Below are 12,942 nucleotides of genomic sequence, written 5' to 3'. Positions count from 1 at the left end.
CAAAAACATTTTAAAAGAACTAAGCAGGTATTTGAGTTGAACGGTAGAGGTTAAAAAATGATAATCATTTGTATTGTAACATAAATAGAAAGGAAAACAAATCATTTCACACAGTTAAAATGGTTTTCTTTTCTAATAACCAAGTAAGCAATAAACAAGGCTTACTAGCTCTTTTGCTGGCCTTCATTTCTCCTTTCCCCTTCCCCTAACACTTTGTCTTCAGTGATAGGTCAGATGCAAGGGCCCAGTGAAGAGTAAATTCAAACTCTGAACTCAAGTGGTATACTGTTGACCAAACATTCCCCAGAAAAGAACTCCTAAACTCTATGTTGCTTGCAGTCAGGTCAAGACAATATGTGAAAATAAATATTTCCAAAACCTGGTGCATTATTTTTCTGTTAGAACGAAGAGGATGGAGTTAATAGTGAATCGTAGAGGACAGATGGTGATTGAAGAAAAAAACATGGCAATGGCTAGCAAAGCTAGATCGAGAAATGATAAAGGAAAATACTTGAACAGGCATTGTTTTTATCTTTCATTCTTTATTAGTTCTTTGAAAACTTCCTACATTGTATTTTGATCATATTTATAACCTCCTCTCTCTCCTCCCACTAATACCCTTTCTCCATATCCATCCAAAGTTGTATCCTTTCTTTCTATTTACCCCACCAAGAACCATTGAAGGGATTGTTCACTTGGCATTCCCCAGAGGGTAATTTATGAATCAGGGCTTGCATGTTTTAAAATAAGAAAAAAAAAAACTGACCCTTACCAAGAAGCTATGCATTTCCAAGAGCACCTTAGATAGATTTGAGAATTTTTGTCCATGATGGAATGTTGTGTGCTCTGATGTTGTTCATATCTTATGTATGCTGTGTTAATTTAGTGAACTTATATCTGTTTTACCTTTTCTATATCCCCAAGCCATCCTTTACTTTTTGTCTACCACTTCTCCTTTGGCTATTATAGTCTTTCTCCTCTTTGTTTTGCAGTTATCCCTAAGCCTTGAAAGAAGAGAGTATGATGTAGACATTCTGTTTATGGTAGAGCTTTCTGTAGTCTTTGATCATCTACACCATTATAAGTTACAAATCTTTCTGTTAATCAGCATGGAAGTTTCTCTAATGAGGGTTGGCAACTGGATCAATGGTTATAACAATACATCATTAAAATTTAGCTTAATATTATGTCCTTCCCTCAGAGAGGTAGGTTCTTTCCTATGGCCCAGGAGCTAAAGATTACAGTGCCAGGAATTGGATTTATCTTGTGCTATGGGCATTATATCCAATTAGAAAGTGCTAGTCAATCTCATACTATTCATACCTTGATTTCACATATAGGCATCTCATGTCAGACCAGTCAATGTTATCACAAAGTTCACAATTAGGTACAACTGCTGAATTTTTTCTCCTTTTTGTAGATTTTATTGAATCTTCCAACACTATCAATGTCAGTATGGATCAAGATTCTGGGCTAATACCAGTTTTATATATTCCATATATTTATATAATACACACACACACACACACACACACACACACACACACACACACACACATATCTGAGGGCTTCTACTGTAGTAGGCTTCTGTGAGTTTTAAAGTTTTTTAGTGTTATTTATCCCTTTTTGGAATCATCTACTTTGCCCTACTTTCCTTCTTATTCATCCTTCCTATACTATTATCTCCCATTATCTTTTTAAATAACTGGATAGTGCCTCCTTCTCCTTGAAATACTCCAATTTGCTTATGTCAAATTGAACCTACATATGTGAGGATTCAATACTAATATTCACTAATGAGAGAAAATATACAGTTGTATTCTTCAATCCAAGATTCTCAACTCAGAGAGTTAGATTCCAGATATATCCATTTACCTGTGAATTTCATTTTAGAGCTGAAAAATGTCTTGTGTAAATGTACCACATTTTCATTATTCATTCATCAGTTGATGGACAATTAGTATCTTTTCTATTTCTTTTTAATGTTAATAAACAGAAATGAATATGGATATGGAAGTATCTCTGGAGTGGTCTATAAATTCTTTTAGGCATATGCCCCATGGTGCATATTTTTCATGTAATAAAATCTATTTTTTGCTTTTTGAGAAAACTACATGCACATTTGTGGATTCAAGTGGGATCCCCAGTCTAGCCCAGGGCTTGGGTCACTGGATAAGGCAGGACTCAGGAAGTTTGTGCCTACCCCATGGCCACGAAAAGGTAGGCATCTGGCTGTGAGAAGCCACAGGATCCCGCTCCAGGGTGGGGAATCGCAGTCTGAGGCCCCTATAGACCTACTGGAGGTGGCTTGGGGTTCCCGACCAGCACAGAGGCAGAGACCGGCAAGTTGTCAGGCTCTCAGACACCACAGATGCTGCTGGATGTCCTAGAAGAACTGAGAATGGAGTGTGGGCCAGGCTCTGGCCCTGGGCTGAAGGGCAAAGGGCAGGAGGAATGAGCTCCTGAAGGTTCCTTGCGCAGTTGCTTGACTCAGTGGAATCTGTGTCTGGGAACATAGTGTGGCCTTCGGTCAGGAGGTTAGATTCTCAGCTCTTTAGAGGGACACCTGCTCCACTGCTCAAGCACTGCAGATTCCTATGAGAAGAGGCAGTGCATAGTTTTAAAGCATTTATTGTAGAAAGGCAGAGAGAGAAAGAGAGAGTAGGGAAGTAGAGGCTGGCCATAGAGAAAGGGGGGAGGGAATGGGGAAAGAGGGGGAGCAAGGGAGTGAGAGGCAAGAGTAAGAGAGTAAGGGCGAGAGGGTAAGAAACAAGAGAAAAGCCGGAGACTAAGGGAGAGAGAAGGGGGCAAGCAGCCCCTTTTATAGTAGGCTGGGCCTACTTGATTGTTGCCAGGTAACTGTGTGGGTAGAGTCCACATAGAATACCAAGAGCATGGGGCTTTGCCTTACATGACTGATGGCCACACACCTCTCTTCAGGGGGGAGTGGTGTGGGGGCATTGCTGTGGGAGGCTATAGCTGTGACAGGAGCCAGAGGTCCAGGGGGCGTGGCAACACCTACAGATAACAGGGGTTCAAAGCCTGTACTGGACTGGAGACCTGGCTGTCTGTGCATAGCTCATTGCCCCCCACCCCCTTACACACTAATTTCCAAAGTTCTTGCAACAGTTTTCATTTCCACTAGCAGTGAATAAGTATCCATGCCAACTTTATATCTATCTATCTATCTATCTATCTATCTATCTATCTATCTATTATCTATCTATCTATCATCCATCTATCATCTATCTCATGTTAACCATTATGATTGGGAGATGATACAATCTCAAAGTAGTTTTAATTTGCATCTTCCTGATCACTGGGAATTCTGAAATTTAAAAACTTAGCCACTTGTATTCCATCTTTGAAAACTTTATGCTTAGTTCCGTATCCCATTGTAAAAACTGGATTACTTTATTAATGTTTAGTTTATTAATTATTTGTATATTCTAAACCATTCTAGATACCAACCCTCTACTAGATGTACAACTGGAAATTAATTTCCCTATTGCATAGATTGCCTTTTTACTCAAATGATGATATACTTTGCTGTACAGAAGTTTTTTTAATTTCATGATTTCGGGATTTCATAATTTTCATAATACCAGATTTAGGGATAGCATTTGAAATGTAAACAAAGAAAATAATAATAAATAAATAAAACATTGACACAACAGTGAAAGAAAATGCAAAATGCAAAAAGCTCCTAACTCAAAACATCCAGTAAATCCAGGACACAATGAGAAGACCAAATCTAAGGATAATAGGCATAGAAGAGAGTGAAGAGTTCCACCTTACAGGACCGGTAAATATCTTCAACAAAATTATAGAAGAAAACTCTCCTAACCAAAATAAAGAGAGGCCTATAAACATACCAGAACCCTACAGAACACCAAATAGATTGGACCAGAAAAGAAATTACTCTTGTCACATAATATTCAAAATACCTAATACTCAAAACAAAGAAAGAATATTAAAAGCAGTAAAGGAAAAAGGTCAAGTAGCATACAAAGGCAGGACTATCAGAGTTACACCAAACTGCTCATCAGAGACTAAAAGCCAGAAGATCCTGGGCAGATGTCATACAGACCCTAAGAAAACAGAAACGTCAGCCCAGGCTACAATAACCAGCAAAACTCTCAATTACCATAGGTGGAGAAATCAAGGCAATCTATGACAAAACCAAATCTAAACAATATTTTTCCACAAATACAGGCCTACAAAGGATAATAGATGGACAACTCTAACACAAGGAGGGAAACTTCGTCCTAGAAAAAGCAAGGAAGTAATCTTCCTTCAATAACCCCCCAAAAAGGTAGACACACAAACATAATTCCACCTCCAAAAACAAAACTAACAAGAAGCAACAACCACTTTTCTTTTTTTCCCCATTTTTTATTAGATATTTTCTTTATTTACATTTCAAATGCTATCCCGAAAGTCCCCTATACCCTTCCCCCGTCCCTATTCCCCTACCCACCCACTCCCACTTCTTGGTCCTGGCATTCCCCTGCGCTGGGTCATTTAAAGTTTGCAAGACCAAGGGGCCTCTCTTCCCAGTGATGGCCGATACATAAGTGACCATAAAAAGTCCACCAGAGAACTCCTAAACCTGATAAACAGCTTCAGTGCAGTAGCTGGATATAAAATTAACTCAAACAAATCAGTNGCCTTNCTCTACACNAAGGACANACGGGATGAGAAAGAAATTTGGGAAACAACACTCTTCTCAATAGTCACAAATAATATAAAATACCTTGGTGTGTCTCTTCCTAAGGAAGTGAAAGATCTGTATGNTAAGAACTTCAAATCTCTGAAGAAACAACCACTTTTCTATAATAACTCTTAACATCAATGGACTCAATTCCCCCAATAAAAAGACATAGACTATGTCGGGCGTGGTGGCGCATACCTTTAATCCCAGCACTTGGGAGGCAGAGGCAGGTGGATTTCTGAGTTCAAGGCCAGCCTGGTCTACAGAGTGAGTTCCAGGACAGCCAGGACTATACAGAGAAACCCTGTCTCAAAAAATCAAGAACCATAAACAAACAAATAAAAACAACCAAAAAACAAAAAAACAAAAAAACAAAGACATAGACTAACAGACTGTATACGTATATAAGACCCAGTACTTTACTGCATACAGGAAACGTACCTCGGTGACAAAGACAGACACTATGTCAGAGTAAGAGGCTGGAAAAAAAAAACATTTTCAAGCAAATGGTCCCAAGAAAGAAGCTGGAATATCCATTCTAATAGCAAAAAAAAAAAAAAAAAATCAACTTTCAAGCTAAACTTATCAAAAATTTAAGGAAGGACACTTCATACTCATCAAAGGAAAAAACTACCAAGAAGAACTCTTAATTCTGAGCATCTTTCCTCCAAATGCAAGGGCAGTCACGATCATAAAAGAAACTTTACTAAAGCTCAAAGTACACATTGTAGTGCACACAATAATAGTGGTAGACTTCAACATCCCACTCTCATCAATGGGTAGATCATAGAAACAGAAAATTAACTGAGACACAATGACTCCAACAGAAATTGGAAAGCAAATGGATTTAACAGATATTTATATAACTTGTCATCCTAAAAAATAAAATATAACTTCTTCTTAGCATCTCATGGTTCCTTCCCCCAAATTGACCTTATAATCCATCACAAAACAGTCTTCACCAGATACAAGGAGATTGGATAATCCCTTGCAAAATATCACTACTTGCAGATGATATGATAGTATACTTGACACCAAAAATTCCACAAGCGAACACTTATACTTCATAAACAACTTTATCAAAGTGCCAGGATATAAAATTAACTCAAACAAATCAGTAGCCTTCCTCTACTTGAAGGATAAACAGGCTGAGAAAGAAATTAGGGAAATGACACACTTAACAATTTTCAAAAATAATATAAAATATCTTGGTGTGACTTTAAGCAAGCAAGTGAAATGTTTGTATGACAAGGACTTCAAGTCTCTGAAGAAAGAAATCGAAGAAGATATCAGAAGATTAAAAAAATCACATGTTTGTGAATTGGCAGAATTAATATAGAAAAAATAACCCTCTTGCTAAAAGTAATATACAGATTCAATGCAATCCCCATCAAAATTACAACTCAGTTTTTTATAGAATTAGAAAGAGCAATTTGCAAATTCATCTAGAATAACAACAACAACAACAACAAAACCTAGGATAGTAAAAATTATTCTCAACCATGAAAGAACTTTTCTCCTTGTACAAATCTCAAGTCCAAGTGGATCAAGGACCTCCACATAAAATCATATACACTGAATCTAATAGAAGAGAAAGGGTGGAAGATCCCTGAACATGTGGGCACAGGGGAAAGTTTCCTAAATAGAACAACAATGGCTTATGGAGAGCCCCCAATGGAGGAGCTAGAGAAAGTACCCAAGGAGCTGAAGGGGTCTGCAACCCTATAGGTGGAACAACCATATAAACTAACTAGTACCCCCAGAGCTCGTGTCTCTAGTTGCATATGTAGCAGAAGATGGCCTAGTCGGCCATCATTGGGAAGAAAGGCCCCTTGGTCTTGCAAACTTTATATGGCCCAGTAGAGGGGAACACCAGGGCCAAGAAGTGGGAGTGAGTGGGTAGGGGAGTGGTGGGGGAAGGGTATAGGGGACTTTCGGGATAGCATTTGAAATGTAAATGAAGTAAATACCTAATAAAAATTGGGGGAAAAAAAGAATCGACAAATGGACCTTCATAAAATTGTAAAGCTTCTGTAAGGCAAAGGACACTGTCAATAGTACAAAATGGCAACCAACAGATTTGGAAAATATCTTTACCAACCCTATATCACATAGAAGGGTAATATCCAACATGTACAAAGAAGTTAGACTCCAGTGAGCCAAAAAACTCTATTAAAAATGGGATACAGAGCTAAAGAAAGAATTCTGAACTGAGAAATATTGAATGGCCAAGAGGCATGTAAAGAAATGTTCAACATCCTTATCATCAGAGAAATGCAAATCAAAAACAACCCTGAGATTCCACCTAACTTCAATTAAAATGGTCAAGATCAAAAACTCAGGTCACAGCAGATGCTGGTGAGGATGTGGGGAAAGAGGAACACTTTTCCGCTGCTGGTTTGAGGATTGCAAACTGGTACAATCACTCTGGAAATGAGTTTGGCACTTCCTCAGAAAATAGAATATATTACTACCTGAGGACCAAGCTATATCACTCTTGGGTATATAGGCAGAAGATGTTCCAACTTGTAATAAGGATACATAGTCCACTATGCGCATATCAGCCTTTTTTATAATAACCAGAAGCTGGAAAGAACCCAGATGTCCCTCAACAGAGGAATGGATACAGAAAATGTGGTACATTTATACAATGGAGTNCTACTCAGCTATTAAAAACANNGACTTCATGAAATTCTTAGGTAAATGGATAGAACTAGAAAATATCATCCTGAGTGTGGTAACCCAATCACAGAATAATACACATGGTATACACTCACTGATAAGAGGATATTAGCCTAGAAACTTGGACTACCCAAGATACAATTCCCAGACCACATGAAGCTCAAGAAGAAGGAAGACTAAAGTGTGGATATTTTAGTCCTCCTTAGAAGGGGGAACAAAGTGCACATGGGAGGAGTTACAGAGACAAAAGATGCCCTACCATGACACAGGGGCACTTCTTCCACTATGTTCATAGCAGCCTTATTTGTGATAACCAGATGCTGAAAACAACCCAGATGTCCCACGAAATAAGAGTGGATACAGAAAATGTGGTTCATTTATTCACAAAATAACTATTCAGCTATTAAGAATGAAGATGTTCTAACTTTCGCAGGCAAATGGACAGAACTAGAAAATATCATCCTGAATGAGGTACCTCAGACCAAAAAAGTACATGCTTAGTATGTACTCACTAATAAGTGCATATTAGCCAAGAAACAAAAATGTACAGAATATCTAAGATACAGTCCACAGAACTCAAAAAGGTCAACAAGCTAAAGTTCGCAAGTAAGGATGACTCAATCCCACTTGGGAGAGAGAAGAATGTAATCACAAGTGGGGAAAGAGGGAGAGATATGGGAAGGGAAGTGGACAGGGGTGGAGGGAGTAGGGGGGAGAGGGGAACCTGATCTGGTATTAGGTGAGGGAAATTGACTGAAGCCTTGAGGGCCAGCAGAAAGAATGGAAACAGGCAACCTTTGGAAATAGGAGGTTGGGGGGACCCTTCAGATTGCACCAAAAATCTGGGAGGTGAGAGACTCTCAGGCCTCAGGACTTAGATGAAATGCCCTACAGTGGGGAGAGGGAACTTATATAGCCCACCGCCAGTGGAAATACAGGGCATCAAATGAGGGAGTTGAGTGTCCCACAGTCACAACTCTGACCCATAGTTGTTCCTGTCTGACAGAATTACAAGGAAATGGAGAAGAACCTAAGGAAAAGAAAGTCCAGAGAAAGGCCCAAAGAGAAAGGCCCAGCTCAAGGGCAGGTCCCAAGGCCTGGCACTATTACTGAGGCTATGAAATACTCACAAAAAGGGACCTATCATGACTGCCCTCCAAAAGACCCAATAAGCAGCCGAAAGAGTCAGATGCAGATATTTGCACCCAACCAATGGACAGAAGCAGCTGACCCCTGTTGTTGATTTAGGGGAGGTTTCAAGAAATTGAGGAAAAGGGTGATCCTGTAGGAGAACCATCAGTCTCAATCAGTCTGGGCCCTGGAGATCTTTCAAACACTGGACAACCAAACAGACAGCATACACCAGCAGATATAAGGCCCCCAACACACATACAGTAGAGGACTTCCTGTTCATTCAGAGATGATGCACCTAACCCTCAAGAGACTGGAGACCCCAGGGTGTTTAGAGGTCAGGTGGGGTGGGGGGTGGAGGTGTCCAAAGGGAGATAGGTGTGTGGAGAGGAGGTGTGGGATATGGAGCAGTTGGAGGGTGGATAAGGGTGCAGGGAATAGATTATGGAATGTAAAAATTAAATTAATAAAAAAAGTTAAAAGCAAGGAGGAATAGACCATAAAAGAAGAAGCAGAATGTAAAAACAAAAACAAACAAACAAAAAAAACCCTCACAATATTGAAACAGGAATTTGTATACAAGTTATTTTTCTTTTCTGTTTTCAATTGCAAATGACTTTCAATTAAGAGAAACAAGTTTGATAAAGGCTAATACTGAATAGCTGAGAAGCAGCTAAAGAAATGTTCATAGTCCTTAGTCATCAAGGATATGCAAATCAAAACAACCCTGAGATTGCACCTCACACCAGTCAGAATGGCTAAGATTAAAAATTCAGGTGACAGCAGATGCTGGCGAGGTTGTGGAGAAATAGGAACACTCCTCCATTGCTGGTGGGATTGCAAGCTTGTACAAGCACTCTGGAAATAGTTTGGCAGTTCCTCAGAAAATTGAACATAGTACTACCAGCAATAAAATTTCTGGGCATATACCTAGAGGATGCTCCACCATGTAATAAGGACAAATGCTCCACTATGTTTATAGTAGCCTTGTTTATAATAACCAGAAGGTGGAAGGAGCCCAGATGTCTCTCAAAAGAGGAATGGATACAGAAAATGTGGTGCATTTACACAATGGAGTAGTACTCAACTATTAAAAATAGTGAATTTATGAAATTCTTATGCAAATGGATGGATCTGGAAGATACCATCTCGAGTGAGGTAACCCAATCACAGAAGAACACACATGGTATGCACTCAAGGATAAATGGATATTAGTCCAGAAGCTTGGACTACCAAAGATACAATTCACAGACTACATGAATCTCAAGAAAAAGGAAGAACAAAGTATGGATATTCCGGTCCTTCTTAGAAGGGCCAACAAAATACCTATGGAAGGTATTACAGATATAAAGTGTGGAGCAGAGACTGTAGGAATGACCATCCAGAGACTGCCCCACCTGAGGTTCAATCCCATATACAATCACCAAACCCAGACACTGTTGTGAATGCCAAGTGCTTGCTGACAGAAGCTTGTTATAGCTTTCTCCTGAGAGATTTTACCAGTTCCTGAGAAATACAGATGTAAGTGCTCACAGCCTACCATTGGACTGAATGAAAGAGCTAGAGAGAGGACCCAAGTTGCTGAAGGGGTTTGCAGCCCCATAGGAGAAACAACAATATGAACTACTGATGTATTCCCATAGCTCACAGGGACTAAACCACCAACCATAGAGTACACATGTTGGGACTCATGGCTCCAGCTGCATATGTAGCAGAGGATGGCCTTGTCAGTCATCAATGGGAGGAGAGGCCCTTGGTCCTGTGAACACTGTATGCTCCAGTACAAGGGAATGACAGGGTCAGGTGCCAGAGGGGGTAGCTTGGTGAGCAGGGGGGTGGGGTGGGGGAGAGGATAATGGGTTTTCAGAGGGGAAACCAGGAAAGGGGCTAATATTTGAAATGTAAATAAAGAAAATACCTAATTAAAAAAATAAAATAAAAACCCAAAAGTTTTAAAGGTAACCTACAACAAAGTGTTTCCATATTACCTGATATCATTCTCCCTATGCTTCTACCTTAGAACCCAAATTTCCATTTCTGAAAACTTGGTACATGACTACATTAAGCATTACAAGGTCCTAAGTTAGTGAGCTGTATGCTCCTTGTTGAATTCTCTTTTACCTGGGTTTGGTATAAATTCTTGTTTCTACTGTTCTTCATTTTATACAATAACCCATAACGTAAAGACTAGTTTAATAATTTAAGACTCAACATCATGAAACATATACAAATAAATATGACATGTTGTTTGCATGGTTTATTATTTTTTATTTTAACTTATTATTTTATTTTATTAGATATTTTCTTTATTTACATTGCAGATGCTATCCTGAAAGTTCCCTATACCCTCCCCCACCCCTGCTCACCTACACACCCACTCCCACTTCTTTGCCCTGGCATTCCCCTGTTCTGGATCATATAAAATTTGCAAGACCAAGGGACCTCTCTTCCCTATGATGGTCGACTAAGTCATCTTCTGCTACATATGCAGCTAGAGACATTATTAAATGAGGATTAGTAAACTGTTATATGACACTTATATAATGACATCAATTGTACTTAATTTAATTTCTTGCTTCACATTTCCAAATTTTTTATCATATGTGAAACTTCGTAGGGACATATCATCATCATCATCATTTTATTATTATATATTATATCTTTTAATATTTATCATATCTACTAGGTTTCATACTAAAACAATTATATTTATTATATATATTTACATTTATTTTATTATTGTTTTAGTGTGCTCTGCATGATGTAAATCTGGCATTAGTTCATATTCGAGTGAATATTTCAAAGACATTTATCCCATCTCTGCCTATGTGTAGTTACCACAAAAGTTTTATTATTTCCCAAACAAACTCTAGCCATAAAACAGACTCCACATTTATCATTTCTCTTCTTAGAGTGTTATCTTACAACCTTCATTTTTCTGCTGAACAAAAAGATATAGACCTCATTCCATGAAAAGACATAACTGTGGCAGTGAAATAGAATACTGAGTATTCAGAGTTACATACTTTCAAGCTGGCTTTTTCTATAACAGCATGTTGATAACTGGTTTATATAAACTTATAAGCTAACTTCTCAGTGTTTCAGTGTTCTGAAATATTTTGAACTATGTATAGTGCATATACATAGACATACACTGATGTGTATATATATATATATATATATATATATGTACATATATAATAGTAAATGAATTACTATTATTAGTAAATGAAAGAGCATTGTCTTTGAATGGAAGTAAAATACACTGGTATATTCTGAAAATTTTCTGTTTATCACATCTCACCAATAACTGTAATGAAAACCTAATAATTAGGATTTCCTTGTGCTTCTATGAGTGAACGCTACTTCTGAGATGTACTAAAATTTCCTTTTGAAACTTTTCATAAGTTGTTTTCAATTTGCTAGTTCTTTATAAATTCAAGCAGTACATACATACATTAGAGTTTTGCATATGTCAATTTACAAGGGTTACAAGGGTTAATGTTGGCACATTCAATTAGCAATCTGTTCTCTTGGCATCAAAAAGTCACATTAGAGAAAAAGTTATTAACAGTATATTAAAGAACAAAGGTCAAAAAGCTAGTTAAGTCCAAGATAACATGCTGATGACAAGATGCAAAAGAAAAATAATCAACTTAGGAAGAAAGTGTTGAAGTACACAGGCCTATTCAAGGACCTTTGGATGCAATCTGAATGGAAATGAGATGGAGGATAAGCGGTGGACTGCTGAGCCCTGACCAGGTGTTGTTTTACTGGTTCAATGGTTATGAGACTATAGCATGCTCTAGACTCTCTTGGTCCTTCTGAACACAAGAGAAGACACTTTTTGAATAAAAGGGTCCTACATGAAAGGGGAGAATTGAATAAGTATCCCGTGTTTTATAGAAGATCAAAAACAAACAAACAAACAAACAAAATATAGTTTTCTAAGATCATCATAGCTAAATTAGGAGCTGAGTTGTCTGCCACTTCACTGTGACCAGAGATTGCCACACTGGATGCTATTTCAAATGTCAGTTATCTATGAAGATGGCAAGTGTGGGTGGGAGAGAAAGAGGGAACATTTGACCATCTGCTCTGTGATTAAATAGGCCTAAAATTCAAGTAGATAGTATTTTCTATTTTAGTATTTGACAGTCAATAAATGTGTCCATTCTTCCATGCTGACGAGAGTGAACATTAGCTACTCAACCAAGAAGAGGGTTCACATCTATTGTTAGTTAATTATAGTTTAATAGATATGAACATTCTTCCTCTCGTCTTTTTGTCTCCACTAAATTTGAATGTTTAGTAAAATTTTAAGAAGAATAATTGTTTAATAATTTAATTTAATAAAAATCAGATATAATAGTTGTAATATTTTGACATTTCAGGTTACAGTAATGCTTCCCCGT

This window comes from Mus pahari, chromosome 3 (genome assembly GCF_900095145.1).
Source record: "Mus pahari chromosome 3, PAHARI_EIJ_v1.1, whole genome shotgun sequence".
In the NCBI taxonomy this organism is placed as follows: Eukaryota; Metazoa; Chordata; class Mammalia; order Rodentia; family Muridae; genus Mus; species Mus pahari.
This window is presented reverse-complemented; position numbering follows the sequence as displayed.